General features: G+C 49.4%; 1 protein-coding gene across 10 annotated transcripts in view; it reads right to left on the bottom strand.

The window, feature by feature from the left end:
- The window catches only part of ATP2B2 (ATPase plasma membrane Ca2+ transporting 2), a 365301-nt gene that overhangs the window by 178199 nt on the left and 170862 nt on the right, over positions 1-16240 (bottom strand). For 8 of the 10 annotated variants that reach the window (XM_082682462.1, XM_082682460.1, XM_082682467.1 and 5 more), the window contains one exon: positions 14893-14987. The exons of the other annotated variants lie outside the window; for them this stretch is intronic. The gene's annotated coding sequence lies outside the window, so the exon portion shown is untranslated. The remainder of the gene's footprint in view (positions 1-14892; positions 14988-16240) is intronic. 10 annotated transcript variants of the gene reach the window in all.

Here is a 16240-nt window from a genome sequence, read left to right as displayed (position 1 = left end):
TGTTCTATGGACATCATTAGCCCCACTGTGGCCAGTCAATATAGGACCAGCGTGGAAACTGTGTAAAAAGACTATGGGGACAGGAAAGCAGTGCACCTCTGTCCTCAACCCAGGTGCTTGTGTCCCCTAAGATATAAAAACACACTGAGTGCCTTCGGGAATTCGGTCTGTGGGTATGTGCGGAAGTCGGAGGTGGCCACGGGCTACTCTGGTAAGGAGCAGCCTCACTTTCTGATGCCACCTTCAGAATGCCTCCTACGTGTCAGGGCCCATGCTAGGTGTTTTCACATGTATCTTCTCTAAGTCCTACAATAACTCCACTAGGGAGGCAGGATCAGCCCATTTACAGAAAAGAAAAGAGGGTTGTGGAGGGGAGGTAATCTGCTCAATGCTGCCCAGCTAGAAAGGGCAGAGTTTGGACTTGAATCTGAGTCTGTCAGATACCACAGCCTGTGTTTTTCCACACTGCACAGAGGTGGGGTGGTAGGGCTGGAGATCAAGGGATACAGAGTACTAAATGGGTGAGCATGGGGCAGAAAGGAAAGTGGATATTAAGTTCAGGGTTTTACATGTATTCTGTGCACCTTCTGTGAACCAGGCAACTGAGATGAAGAGGATGGAATGCCTGTCCTCCAGCTGCTTGTGGTCCAGTGTACGTGCACAGCTAAGTCCTAGTTGACCAGACTTCCTTTCCAGTGTATGTGTACTGCTAAGCCCCATTTGATCAGTCTTCTTTTCCAGTGTATGTGTATTGCTAAGCCCTACTTGACCAGTCTTCCTTCCCAGTGTACGTGTACTGCTAAGCCCAACTTGACCAGTCTTCCCTGCCTTAGCAGCTGGCCCTTCTCCCCTGGGCCCCTTCTCTCCAGACTCGGGACTGGTTTCTATCCTATTCCTCACCCCCAGCAATGTCTGCAGCTCCAGTCTTGGACTTGGAACTGGTCTCACTGGATGTATGTGGGTGCCCATGCTTTGCTTCTCAACTGCTTTGCTCATCCCCTTCATAACAATTCTCTGTGTGAGGATCAGAGAGGTCAACTAGCTGGCTTAGGGTCACAGAACTAGTAGGTGGAAGAGCCAGGATTTGATTTCATATCTCTCTGACTCCATAGCCTGAGGCCCTCTCTGTGATCCCGTCTCCCCTGTGACCATCCTGCCTATTTCCTTTCTACCTCCCAAATCATTCCACTGGAAGTGACTTGCTCTGAGCACAGCCTCTGCTGAAGCCAGCTTTACACTTGTTAGCTGGAGGGAGGAGACACATTTTGGAAACCACCCAAGAAACAGACACTCAAAATAACTTTTCTCTATAACTTTTGCTGCTAAAATGCACTGAGCACCAAAGGGGAACAGGTCTCTGCAAAACTCACACTGATGCTGTCCATTTGGTTGGGATTTACAGCTGATGGTGCACTTTCCAAGTCATTACCTCCTAGATCCCCACAGCAGCCCTGGGATGGGTGTCCAGAACCTTTTTTTACAAATGAGGAGGCTGGAAGCTTAGGATGGTAATGGGACTTGCTCAAGGTTTTGTCCCCACCTGGGGGTGACTTTGGATAAGTCACATTCCTCCCAGAGCTTCAGGTAATTCATCTGAAAAGATGATAATAGCATTGGTTTCCCAGGGTTGCTCTGAGGGTTAAAGAAAAGAAAATAGACAGAAGGGTCTAGCACAGAACCTGACCCACAAGAAGTGCTCCACAGCTAGCCGATGTCCTGACTCTCCAGACAAAGTGAAGGTCACCATCACATAGACAGGGTAGAGAAAGGCCAAGAGTGGAAGGTTCTCCAGCTGTCACTTGTGCATGCAGGCAGGCTGGCTGCTGCTGACAATGAGAACCAAGGCTGTTTTGTATTGTTTAATCCTCTGCACATACCATCTCATTTCCCCCTCATCGCCAGTGGCGGGAAGCGAGTACAGTATTTACCCCATTTTACTCATCTGTAAAATTGCCTCATCTGGCAATGGTGGCACAGTCTGGTAAAATAAGTGAGAACCAAAGGGCACTTTTTCAACAAGAAAGAGAAAACAACTCAAGTACGGAGCATGACAAGCCTATAAATTAACTCTCTTTCCCAACAATATTCCTCTAAAACTTGTCTCCAGAACAATCCTCCCCTTTTTTCTAAACCCCTCTAGCTCCCGCTTAGTGACCTCCTTTACAACAGAGCTTACCGCTGGCTGCTCCTTTAATCACGACGGAGTGGCAAATGGTGAGATTTAGGAATGAACGTCCTGGAATCCTGGCCCCCTACCCGCTGAGCCAGGGCTAGGAGTAAAGTTGGAGCATCATACACTGCAAATCTCTGTTATGGCTTTGGAAGCAGGGGTAGTTCCTGCTTCACACTCAGCTGTAGCCGGGACTCACTGTGCAAATGATACTTAGTTAACAAACATCATATTTCAAATATGCTACTGCAAGAACCTTGGGCTGAAGGGAAAATTCCCTTTCGAGTTCTCATCCCTTACCTGGTCCAAAGTCTGATTACCTGGGGAAACCTGTGGGCTGCAGCCAAGAGAGGAGAACTAGCAGACTGCCTGTTGACTCCACTAAGTGGTCAGACATAACGGATTCAAACATTTCTCTCTGGCCTCGGTTTCCTTTCCTCTAATATGCAGGAGAAAAGTTAAAGAAAGCAAACTGGCAGGACTGGACTGGGGTAGAGGCTGCAAACCAGCCACTTGGGAAAGCAGCCAGCTTAAAATAAATTTGTTTGTTTTGCTAAGAGCTTAAAATAAAATTGAACTAAGTGCCAATGTTTAAAAATTGAGAAATTGTGGATAAGAATCCGGATTTCTGGCTACTCTTAAACTACTAGAAGTGCTGCCTATCTTGGGGTTGGCTGGAGTGGGTGAGGCCATAGAGATGGGAGCTGGTCACCAGTTCTACCCTCTCCCTATGTGACTTCATTAAGGCAGGTTCTCACCTGGGTTCAGCGGGTGAGTTTACAGTGCCTGGACCTCGATCTCTCCTAGAAGTTGGTGCCCCTTCAGGGAAGAGAGTGGGCTTCTGGCATAAGACTTTTCCTCCATTTAATAAACACTCCTTATATGCCAGGGGCTATTTAAAATGTGCCAGGAATAGTCCTAAGCACTATACACATGCCAATCAATTACTTAGTCCTCATGAAATCTCATGAAGTAAATACAGATGTTACCACACCCATTTTACAGGTGAGGACACTGAGCCACAAAGATGTTAACTCACTTGTCTGAGGCCATGTGGCCAATAAAAGATAGCCTTGGGATTTGAACCCCAGCAGCCTGGTTCCCAGACCTGTCTTCTAACCACTGTAGGATGCTACTGACCCACCTTTTCTGGGTCAGTGGCCAGTCGTCTGGCTTTGTGTGAGTTTCCATGTCCTGATATGAATATGAAATCATTGCCCCTCCTCTATTTCTTTTCCCTCCTTTCCTATACTTATTACTTCCCTTCCTCACAGATACTGCTAATATCCCTCTTTTAAATTGAAGAAATTGAGGCACAGAGAGGTTAAGTGACTTGCCCAAGGTCATGTGTCTGGAAGCTGCAGAGTCAGGGTTCAACCCAGTCCATCTGGCTGCAGAATCTGTGCTCCTGGCCCCCTTTATCTCCCTCCACACACCCCTACCTATCCACCCTTGCCATTTATTTCATCCCTCCTTCAATTCTTCACTCACCCATCCATCCAGCACTCAACTCAGATCCTATGCTGGGCATGGGGGACACCCAAAATGTGTATCAGGGCTGGCTGGGATGGGAAGGTGACATCTTGCTCCTAGAACAGGAACTGCCCATGACCACTCCCTCTGGGGCTGAGGACAGTGGGAGAACTGGTTTCCAATTGACAGCCCTGGAGAACTCAGGAGGAAGCAGTCAAGGGAAGCTGGTTGGCCCCTGGCAGCTTCGTGGAGGGCACGTCCTTAGTGAAGGACTCAGAGATCTGGGGAGACACTGGCAACCCCACATGCACACTCCCACCCCATGCCCCATTCTGCAGCTGGAGCCTTGACTGGCCTTTTGGTTCTGGCTCTGTCACTGACCTGCTGGAGGGGGCTTCCACTTTCTGGGTCTCAATTTCCCCATCTGTACAATGAGGGCATTATAGCCCTGGACGTCACAAACTGGCAGCTCAGAGGCCAGATCCTTAAAGGCCTACCGACCTATTTTGCTGGAGGAATTGCAGAGTGCTTTTTCTCTCTTAATAAACCTTGTGTTTTAGAACACTTTTCTATTTACAAATAAACATTGCTAAGAATAACTCTCATCTCCCCCACAGCTAGTCCCCCTCGTATTAATAGCTTATACTAGTATGGTACATTTTTCATAATTAATGAATTAATATTGATATGTTACTATTAACTAAAGTTCATGCTTGATTCACATTTCTTTCATTTCTACCTAAAGTCTTTTTTTGTTCCAGGATCCCATACAGGATATCACATTATATTTAGTCATTGTGTGTCCCTGGGCTCTTCTTGACTTTGAAAGTTTTGCAGAATTATAATTAAATTAGAGCACCTCAGAAGGAATGTTTCAGCATACTAGAAATATTCTATATGTTGATTTGGGTGCTGGTAGCACAAGTATAAGTATATGCAAAGATCATCAAGTGGTACATTTAAGGTTAGCATACTTTACCACTTTAATGTACGTATATCGCGCGTCAAAACGAAACAAAACAAAACAATACCAGTGACTTTTTGCAACTCGCCACAGTCCCCAGAGCTCCCGATTACACTCCAAGCAGAATCTATGATTCCCTTATATCATCTACTTGGCATCTGTAGTCAACCACAGGGTATAAAAATAAGCCTCTTCTGGTGTAGTCATCTGTAAAACGGGTACAATGATATTTTCTACCTGATCAGGCTGTAGTGAAGATTAACTGAGGTGACGTATTTGAAGTTCTTAGTGCTGTGCCTGGTGCATAGTAAGTATTCAAGAAATAGGAACAATTACTATTATTATTGCTCAAGTACTATTTATATTATTAAAACAGGTACATAACTCATCTTTTCCTTTAAAGTAAACCCCACCCTTTCCAACCTCTGCCTCCCCTGCCTCCTCTTGTGTCTCTATCCCTCCCTGCCAGGGAAGGCCCAAACTCTGATGGGCAGAAGGTGAAAGAGACAGAGACAAGCCTGCAGAGGTGGTCCTTCTGCTAATGGAACCAAGAGATGACTGAGGATGATGCCCCAGACCTGTCCCCCGGGTCCCAGGCAACTTTGCTGGAAGTTGGAGTCCTAATTCTTCCCTCTCTAATGGAGCCCCTTGGGCTATAAGAAGTTCTGCAGTTTTCAGACGTGTGTTATTCAAAGCTGCACCCTGTCCCTGTCAGGCATTCCCCTGGCTAAGGCTCCTGAGGACAGTGGGGGAGGAGCTTTTAGAGGGGTGCTGTGGAAATCATGGGGAGAAAGTAACCCCCTGCCCTGGCTCTCTGCTGACCTGACCTCTTGGGGGATGCTGGCTTTCCTTTGGGGGTCCCCAAATCTGTGCCTGGGAGCAGTGAGGTCAGGGAAGGCCAGTTCTCAGACACTTTAGGGTGACCTCTTGCAAGGAGAAACCAAGCTCTTGGCAAGATGTGCCTCAGAAGTGACAAAGAAGGCCAGTGAGATGGTGAGGTGAGCAGAAAGCAGGGATGGGGGGTTGGGAGACCAGGGCAGTGTCTTGTCTTGCCCTCTGCCTTGCTATGTGGCCACAAGTCTTCTTCCCTCTCTGAGCCTTCCTTTTCAACAACAACAACAACAACAACAACAATAGTGATGACGGTGGTGGTGATGGCAGTGAAAATAGTTCTCAATATAAGTATGGGATAGAGGATAAGCCCTTGTTGTGTGCAGGGTAATTTCATGCTGATGAATGTCCTGTGGAGTAGGTCCCATAATTGCTCCCGTGTCCTCTATGAAACAAAATAGGGGTCAGAGGGCCAAGAACTTGTCTAAACCTCCCTAGCTATAAAGTCTGGAGACACAGTATCCAAACCCTGGATCCAGGTAATCTCCATCCGGCTGCACCTATGAAAGGGGCAGCAGGCACTGACTACGACTCTGAAAGATGGTGTCAGGGTCAGGGAGTGACAGGGAGCAGGGGTGATGCTCTGAGCTCCAGAGCATGGATCTATATTAAGGTCCCCACTGTCTCATCAGGTCTTAACAAAGGCCTTAGGGAATAAGGGCTGTTGGCACCACCTCCGTTTTACAGGGTGGGAAACTGAGGCACAGAGAGGCAGAGGTGAGTGTGCAAGGTCACACTGGTGTCCGGGTTTGAACCTGGGCCGTCTAACTCCAGAGTTCAGGCTCTCCCATGTTCTAGCAACTCTCCGGAGGAAGGGTGCGTGTAGAGCTGAGGGAGGCCAGAGACTGTCCCCACCGGGGGGCTGCTTGTCAGTGTCTGCAGGGCTTGTCCAGACCAGGCCTCACCCTCCTGTCTCCCTCCCAGCCCCAGACTCCAAGGTTTGCAGGTCCCCCCTCTTACCTGAGACCCAGACCCTTAAGGGGCCCAGCTACCCTATCCTACCTGGGCTGGAGATCGTGGTGAATCCCCTGCTGTCCCTGATGAGTCCCAGGCCACGGACACAAACCCCTACTCTGACCTCTTGTCTTCAGCGCTGACAGCCACTGGAGAGTCTACACCCTGTGAGGCGGCCACCACACCCAGTCCCGCTGCCAGCAGGCTTGCCTCCCTTTCTGGCCTTGGGGTCAGTGAGAGGGGAGGTGGGGTAGGGAGGGGCAGGGAAGCATGGCTGGCCTCCACCGTGCTTGGCAAAACAGTAGCCTCTGCCTGAGGCAGTATGGGTGGCGGAGTGTTTCTCTGAGCCCCTGCCTTCCTTCTGGGTCCCTGTTCACTTAAGGCTTCTGATCCTATCAGCAGCACTCTGGCTCCAGTCCTGGTTACCTGGAAGTCCTTTTGTTCCAAGGACTCCCTGTACGGCTGGCTGGTATCAAGTGGCCCTGGGACCATGAGGAGAGGGCAGCCACCATGGGTGCACCTGGCCAAACCTAAGAACTGAGGCTTCCAACAAAGTGGGGTCATGTGAATGTGAATACTGGGGACAGGCCAGCCAGAGGAAGGTGGGGAGGGCCTAGGCCAAACAACCTGGCTCTCACCTCCTCCAGGAAGCCTCTTCAGCCTTGCTTGTTCCCATACACCCCATCCCCTTCTCTCTGTTTCCAGAGCGCAGGAAGGAAACATGTGTTGTTCCCCATCATGTAGAGCACTGGGTCCTCTCTCCCACCTGACTGGAGGGAAAACGTGTCCACAGAGTGGTTTCCTGGCTTTTGCAAACTTCTCCCTTTGTGTGCTGACGTCTGTTTTATTTTTAAACATTTCAGGTGTGAGGAACTCACCCCTGACTATGTTTTTTTCACTTTTAAGTGAATTGATAGTGTGCTAATCACAACAGTTCCTATTCGACAATAGTAGAACATCTATGCTGCAAACATGTTACTTAGTCAACCTAGCATCTTCCTTCCCTTCCCAGACTTTGAAATATTTCAAATACGGTTTTAGTCATGCCGGCACCAGGTGAATACTTTTCTGTTGAACAAAGCTCATGTGGGGTCCGTGGGGATGGCAGTGTTTAGGGGGCGGCCCCTGGGTGGTGAACGAGGCTCTTGTCAGTGTGTTTCCCTCTGCCCCTTCCCTAAGTAGCCCTGCACCACTATCAGTTTGCAAAATAAGACCCATGGGTCTTATTTTCCGACTGGTTATCTCTGCTTTTGGTTTCAGTGTCGTTAGCTCTCCATGACTGCGGTGTGTTCCCCTCCAAGAGCAAGCTCCCTCCCCTGCACTCTGATAACGTACCCCGCCCGTGGCTTCCTTGCACCTCCTTTATTCAGCCAGTTCTGAGCACCTACTGTGTGTCAGGGATTAGGGATACAGAGAGAAGCAGGACTTCAGCTCTATGCACAGGGAAGGAGAGGATCAGGAAGACACTGGCCTTGATCCATGGGCTCAGAGAGGCCAGATCACCTTCTCTGGGTCATGTGGCTAGAAGGAAATAAGGCCTGCAAGTCAGACCTTTTTGATTCTAAGTCCCAAGAAAGCTCTTTCCACTGCCCCACTCCCTCTGTGGGGAGTTTAGGGTCTAGACAGAGAGAGGTAACAAAAAAAAAAAAAAAAACAAAAAACCCGAAAACGAAATGAAACACCCATGATGCATTTGACTACAGAGGCATATCAGAGGAGCAGCAGGGACAGGGAAGATGGAGTGATTCATATTCATGGAGATGAAGTTAATGTTGGGGATGGTTATGGGGGAGGTGAACCCTGAGCAGGATCTCCCACCTCTGGCTTAAGGAATCAGGTCATTCTCATTGTTAAAACTGTTTCTAAAGTAAGAGTCACAATGCCCTGAGCGAGGAGTGTGGGGTTTTAATGTATAAAATGCCTGGGCATGAAGTGCATGAACTGTGTGCTGTCTCTGGTCTCTGCCACATGACAGACAGTCAGGTTCCCGTCCCTGGAAGTAACCAGAAAAATATTAAAAAGTTAACGGTGAAGGAGCTGGGGGAAAGCTTCTATCATTGGGTGAGGTTGTTCAGGAATTCTGTGGTTCTTTCTAACAATAAGATCCTACACATTTTATTTACACTTGGCCTAGCAAGCGGAAGGCAGACACCTTACTTTTCCCACCGATCCAGGCAGGCCAAGGCTGAGAGCCAGGCCTGAGGGAGCTCTGTGACACCTGGGAGCCCAGTAGCCTTTGACCCCAGTGGACTCAGAAATAGTTTTGAGCAATGACTTACCAGGCCCGCACATATAGGTTATCTCAGTAACTCTCATGGAAGCCCCCAAGGCAAGGGATGTTGTGCCCAACCTACAGATGGGCACACTGAGGCCAACCCATCAGTGAAGGGCCCCATCTGATCCCTCCACGTCTGAACACAGGGCTTCTGCCCCCACAGCTACCAGCGTCCACTGAAGTCAGACCGAGTGAAGGGAAAGACCCAGAAGGCAGGGCATGTAGAGTTGGGGCCCAGAGGCTTCCACTCTTGGCATCTGAGGGGCTGCATGCTACATGGGGCCCAGAAAGAGGGGGCACATCCTGCCTCACGACCAGCTGGTGGGGCAGGCACATGGCCTACCAGAGACCTCCAGTGGCAAAACCACCCTGCAATGTGGTTGCTGTTCTATTTCCAGATGAGCCAACCGAGGACCGGAGAAGGGACAACCAGGTCCCAGTTTGAACTCAAAGTTCCTGCTCCCTACATCCTTCCATGAGCCCACTCTTCTTGCTACATAATTTTTTGTTTCATCCTCCTCTGGGTGTGGTTCAATAAGCAGAATACCCCCAGGGACACTGTGAACAGCCCCGACATCATGTCAAGGCCTGGGCTCAGATCTTCCCCTGTGACAGCAAGCATAGAGGGAGACAGATTGGAGTGTGGCCCACCCCAGGCTTCCTGACCCCGGGGGGGCCCACAGCCCACCACCAGTGCACTGGGGCTTTCACTGAGACACACTTTCTACTCAACTCCTCTTTGGAAATAGTGTCCTGGGGACACTGACCTCCTTCTGCTGCCTCCAGCTCCTGGAAGGGGTAAAACATTCTGCCCTCTGGAGTTTGGGTGAGTTGAGTCAGCATTGCAGTCAGTTTGACAAGCATCGGTTGGGGCCAACTAGGAGACATGGTCTATGTGAGGGGCCAAGGGTTGTCCCCGTGAAGATATTTTGGAGTCACAAGGCCAATGCAGGACAGAGGGCCGCCACCCCGGGTCACACAGCAAGCTCCTGACGGGCAGGCCGGCGGGCAGGATATGCTCCCTCTGCCCAGCCAGATGTTAGACTCCCTGGAGACTGCTCCCAACAGTCACACAGAACTGGCCAGAACCCACCCAGTCCCCTACTCTTGTCTGCGGGGTAGGAGGCTGAGGCCCAAAGAGAGAAGCCAGACAATTCAGGTTGGTTACCGAGCACCATGCGAAGTCCTCTACAGGCACCCCTCACTTGTGTGGTAGGAACTCTCCCTACATTGCACCTGAGGAAATGGAGACTGGAAAAGTGACAAGATTCACCTCAGATCACAGAGCTCAGACTGGCAGAACTGGGATTCAAACCCAGCGCCTCAGTAAGCTTGTGCCCAGTCTCAGTGCTCTAATCAGTGCAATGCCACCGTGCACTGTCCTCCCTGGTCACTGAGGCATTGGAAATGCAGGTTGTTTGCTCTCGGCTCAAGCAACATGAGAACATTCAACATTTGGGGTAGGAAAGCTGTGCTCGCTTCGGCAGCACATATACTAAAAAAATGGGGTAGGAAAGCTTATTTTAAATCTAAGGATGTGTCAAGAAGGGCGCATCTATCACTGACTCCTGACCTCTCCAGGGATCCTGGCCAAGCTGGGGATGCCAGCTGGGGGTGGAGCAGGTTTGGGTTCCTCTGCACTTGGGACTTGCTATGAGACAGATTCTGGAGTAGGTCTCATCCCAGAATGAAAGGTGAGTGACTGAAGAGTTATTTGACTACACAAAGAGCAAGTGGTATTTCTCCTGTGCTCTCAGAGCACTCAGAAAGGGCAATTTCCCCTTCAAGGAGACAAAGACAAGAAGCAGTGTAGGAAAGAAGGCTTTTCCTTCATGCTGAGGCTCACTGTTGGGAAGGGCCCTGTGGCCCCAGCACCCACCTGTCCAGTAATAATAGCCAAGCTCCCTGCCAGCCTGTCCTTGGGGCCCTCGCCTATGACTGCCTCAAAGGCTAGGCCTCTAGCTTCCTGTGTTTGCCGAGTTTGGTGCACAGTCGGGGCTAACGAAGACCTTGGATTCAAGGTTGCTTGCTCTTCATGGAAGATGATGGCCCCAGAGACCCACGCTGGAGTTTGTTAAGGCCAAGAGTTAATGGGAAGCTCCTGGAAGCTAAGGAGTGATTTTGAGAAGGATGTTGCCCTTTTGGAAAATGATGTAAAATATTCTTTCAGGCTATTTAAGAAATGTCACGAATGCACTGATGGCCCTTCCAGAATCCACTTCAAACAATTATGATAGCGTTAGGGGTTGAATTAGACTTTTCCTCTGAAAGGTACTTTGGAGTTCTAACCCTCAGGAACTGTGGACGTGACCTTATTTGTAGATAGGATCTTTACAGAGGCACGCTAGTTAAGACGAGGTTGTCAGGGTGGGCTCTGATCCAATGGGACTGGTGTCATTATGCAAAGGGGATATCTGGAGGCACACACATGCATGGACGATGACATCAAAGGTGGGGGGTCAGGGTAATGTATGCACAAGCCAAGGAATGCTGAAGATTGCCCCTGAAGGAAGGACCAGAGCTGGGAACAGATCCTCCTTCTTGGGGCTTGTTAGGAAACATCCCAGCTGACACTTGGTGACAACAAATATCTGTGTCTTCCAGCCATGCAGCTGATGCTTTGTTACAGCAGCCACTGCACACTGATACTGATGGCGAACTATCTGTTTCCAGTGCTTGTGCAGTGGAGAGTCTGAAATTGTCCCAGCAGAAAGGGGCCTAGGGGCCTCACCCTCTGAGGCAACTATTCTCACAGGAGACACTAGAAGAACAGAAACCTGCTGTGTGCCGTTGACATCCTGGGCTCTGCTCGGCACATCTGCTTTTCTCTCCCATGTACTCTTTCCAGTAGGCTCAAAATGGAGGGCTTCCCACTCCCTTTTTAAAGAATATAAAGCTGAGGTGGGAGACTGTCTAAATAACTGGCCCGGGCTCGCATTGCTAGGACCTGATGCTAGCAGAGGTGGGCCGGGCAGCGGGGCTGTCAACACTGTGCTACCTCCCTAGACTGGTCATGTGTGCAAAGAGCTTACCTGAGTTAACAAGCTGATACCAGGGGTCTGAGTGCATGACCCCAGCTCTGTCTCCTGTATCTCAGGCTCTGGGGCTGTCTGGCCAGGGCAGGGCCCACATTTTTCTCCATTCTCTCATTGGGGAAAACAGGATGGAGGGAAGTAGTCCAACTCCTTAAAAGGATAAGGTGTTTAAGAATCCTCTAGTCCTGGTGGCTCTGGGTGGCTCAGTCTGTTAAGTGTCTTCCTTTGGCTCAGGTTGTAATTCTGGAGTTCTGGGATTGGGCCCCACATCAGGCTCCTTACTCAGTGGAGAGCCTGCTTCTCCCTCTGTCTCTCCCTCTGCTTTCTGCTTGTGTTCTCTCTCTCAAATAAATAAATAATCTTAAAAGAATCCTCAAATACTTTCAAGATCATTTGTGCAAGTTTTTACCTTCTACAGAGCACGTTCCCATGTATCTCCCATTCCCAGCACTACCCAGCCGTGGGTACTACTGTCCACATCTGAAGGAGGCCCAAGCTGCTTTGTAAATGGGCGTTCCGACAACAGCCTAACACGTTGCTCCAACATGCAAATTCGGCCAGACCTTCCAGGTTCGAATCCCCGCTAGGGTAAGTGATACAACCCTCTGTCCTTCAGTTTCTCATTTTGTAAAGTGGGGCTCCTGGTCACACCTACTTACTAGAACTGTTGTGAAGACTAAGGGATGAATGTTTTCAAGCACTTAAAACAGGACCTGGCTCTTCGCCAGCACCATAGTAAGTGTTTACTATTATTGTTATTAATTCATTTAGCCAACATGGATTGAGGTTCACATTTGTGGAGAAAGACTGACTAGGTTCATATCCCCACTTTGCTATGCACTTCCTGGATGGCTGTGAGCATTTTACTTAGCCATTCTGGGCCTTGGTTTGCTTTTCTGTAAAATGGGGACAGTAAAACTATATGTGTCCCAGGGTGATGGTGAGCCCGGGGGCTTGTTCCAGTGCCTGGCTCAGTCTAGGTGCTGAGTAAATCCAGGTACCTTCATGACTGATATCAGAGTTACTGTGACTCCTGTCGGGTCAGGCCAGACCTCCACAGCCGCCATGGGAGAAACTCACCATCACCCTGGGCAGATTCCCTCCAGAGGCTGGCAGGTCAGGTTTGGGGTTGGGGGAGCCCCATATACCAGCACTTCAGACCCAGCCCTTCCTGGCCCGGCCCACACCACCAAGCCCTCTCTCAACTGCAGAGAAATGGTTTCCAAACATCCACCAGGTCACTAGAACCCTCCAACAGCTTTGCCACTAATGTAGACTACAATTTAAACTCCTCACAGGAGGCCCCACAGGCCTGGCCTAATTGACCTTTGGTAGGCACTCCTTGCCTACATCACTGATGTTGGGCTCCACCTCACCCCTCCCAACCCACTGTCCCCCTCACTCTTCCCCAACTGCCCCCTCCCATGGGCTCCTTGTTCCGGCAGACAGGAATGTTCGTCCCAAACCTGGACCTCTGCATGGCTGGCTGCTTCTATCACAGGGACCTCCAGTCAAACGTCCCTCCTCAGGGGACTGCTGACCAGTCCTACCCTGTCACCTATTTTGTTCTGTTCACACTGCTTGTGATGCTCGGAAGCTGTCTATTGATTTGTTTAGCTGTCCACTGGAGTGGCAGTACCATGAGGACAGGGGTCTCATTCATTTCATTCATAAGGATGTTTCTGGGTGAATAAAAGCCTAACAGGGACTGCAAACAGAGGGTGCTCAATAAATGAATAAGCAAACAGGTGGCCATGTTCTGGCTTCAGGCATCCTTTAGGGAAATGATAATGCATCTTTTTCATTATGTAATAAAAGAGGCTCAACCGCATAGTGAAAATTCCACTACATTGTGGCTGCCAACCATGGGCCTGGGAAGCCTTTCAACCCATCTCGGGAAAAGAGGGGAGATGTCACCTTCTCCTCCTGTAAATGGCTCAGAGATGGCTCTCCTCAACCTCCTTCCCCACCCACGCCTGTCAAAGCTGCTGGGTTTAAACGCCCATGTTTCTGTTCCATATTATCAATCGTTTAATATTCAAGAGATGGCATAAATAAATATGTGAGCAATTATGTAACATGTTTGGAAACAATCTGGTTAGCCACAAAGTGCTGGGGCGAGAAGTAAAACTTGAGCAAAGTCAGAAGTCTGGGTGATCTGGGAGGTGGGGACAGAGATGTGTGGCCTGTCTGGCCCTCCCCAGTTCTGTCCGGAGTTACTCATCTTCCTTGGCATACGCAGGGTGGGGTAGTAGGAAGTGAGCTGAGAATCTTGGAGGTATCACCTGGTTCTCCCTGCTCCTGTCTGGGCAGTTACTGTCTTTCCATCTGAGAAAAGGTAAGGAGGCCCCCTGGTAAGGTCAGATGAGATGATGTCTCTGAGCTCTGGCTCAGAGGATGTTCTTTCTGAAGGTAAAGTTGGGTCTGATGCTGAAAGATGAGCTGTGCCAGTTCTGGTCCCTAACAGGGGTGAGATTAGGGGTGCATCCCTGGACTTTGAGGTTCATGGGTATATAATGCAAAGTGGACTGAGCCAGACAGTAATAAAGACCCAAAGAAGAACTTCAAGAGGACAGAGGAAGACATGCTTCCCAGGAAGGAGCTGGAGAAATCTTACAGAACTGCCACATGGGCTGGCTCTGGAAGGCAGGGTGGCGCTGTGACCCCAGAGAGAGGGCTGCCCCATTTAGCTAACATGCATTAGGCATCCAGTATGTCTGTTCAGTCAACAAGCATTTATTGAGCCCCTACTAGGTTTCAGCTACTGTGCTAAGGACTTTACATGGATCATCTTTGCTTGGACTTCATAAGACAGAGATGCTGCCATTATCCCTGTTTTACATACTAGGGAACTGAGACTCAGCTCACCAGGTGAGGTGCTGCCTTCCTTCTCTGAATTTTAGGCCATAATCCCTATTTAAATGCAAAAGGGATGTGGGGCAGTTTTCCCAAATCAAAACAATGGTGTATAAATAATTCATGTGCCTTCTCTGAGGTTGCAACAGGGAAGGGAGCTGCTGTCAAACTCTGCTTTCCTGCTCAGCTGACCCTCCATCAGCAGCCCCCAAACACTGCTTTCTTCCATATCTATCCCACCCCCCAGCCCCAGCCCAACCCATTTCCAACTCACCCCTCCAAGTCTTCAGGTTAAATGAGAAGTGTCAGGATTTGGAAAATGGGGCCCATGTCTTGCTGGCTCTGGGGACTGGGTGATGAAGTTCAGCTCTGGAAAAGGGGAGATGGCATTGGTTAGGGGTGGGTGATCTGATAGGGAGCCAGTCAGGAAAGAATAGGGAAGGACTCGTGCTGGGGAGTGTCCCCTGTGTGCCTGCATTGGGCGTGGGCCAGGGCCAGCATCAGGGGTGGGTGTAGACCGAAGAGAAGCAGGAGTGGCCCAGTTCCCCAAGTACCTCCCAGGAGCTGATTTGCCCTCCAGGTTCCTCATCAAGACCTTCCTGTAGGTATCCTGCCCCGCCCCCACCCCGCCTCCCAGGCTCCAGGCCCTCTGAGGGGAGCAAGTCCAGCCCTGGCAGATGGGGTAATCCATCAGCTGGCTGGTGTGACCTTCAAGGGTAGGAGTGGTGCAGAGTGGGCACAAGTGTGTGCTCTGGACAGACAGAGGCCCTTGGGCAAGTGGCTTTGTTTCTGAGTCTGCTTCTCCATCTGCAGGATAGAGATAATAATACCTATTATTCAGGATTTTTGAGAGGAGTAACCAAAGTATAATATGTGTAAAGGCCTTAGCTTCTAGAAGTGTTTCTTAAATAGCAGCAGAAGAGAATGGATGCTAAATGGCTCTCCAATGTCAGGTTCCATTTCTTTACCTATACTCATTTGTAACTATCCCTATACTCATTTGTAACTTTCTATTTTTTTAGTGTTTTAAATTTTTTTTTAAACTTCCTATTTTTTTAAAAAAAGATTTTGTTTATTTATTTGGCAGAGAGACACCACGAGAGAGGGAACAGAAACAGGGGGAGTGGGAGAGGGAGAAGTAGGCTTCCTGCTTGATCCCAGGTCCCCGGGATCATGACCTGAGCCTAAGTCAGACATTTAATGACTGAGCCACCCAGGGGTCCCTTCTATTTTGAAATAATTATTCATTCAAAGCAAGTTGTAAAGGAATGTATAGGGAGGTCTCATGCACTTTCCCCCAGTGATGCCAGTGTTCAGGGATGTCCTGGGTACCTTCTCCCAGCTGACCTGGGAGAGTTCACATCTCGCACTAGAGTGCACTCTCAAAACCAGGCATGTGACATTAGTACAATCCATGGAGATAATTCAGATTTCACCAAGTTACATGTACTTGTGTGTGTGGATCTATGCAATATGATCACTTTGCAGTTTTCTCTATGCACCATCACACTCAAGATATAGATTTGTTCACCAGCACAACTTCCTTGGACCACTCCTTCATAGTCATATCTCCTCCCTCCCTGACTTCATCCCTGACTCCTGGAAATCATGATTCTGTTCTC

The sequence above is a fragment of the Mustela nivalis genome (assembly GCF_964662115.1).
Source record: "Mustela nivalis genome assembly, chromosome: 1".
NCBI classification, from domain to species: Eukaryota; Metazoa; Chordata; class Mammalia; order Carnivora; family Mustelidae; genus Mustela; species Mustela nivalis.
Note: the sequence above shows the minus strand (reverse complement) of the source record. Positions and strands in the feature narration are given on the sequence as shown.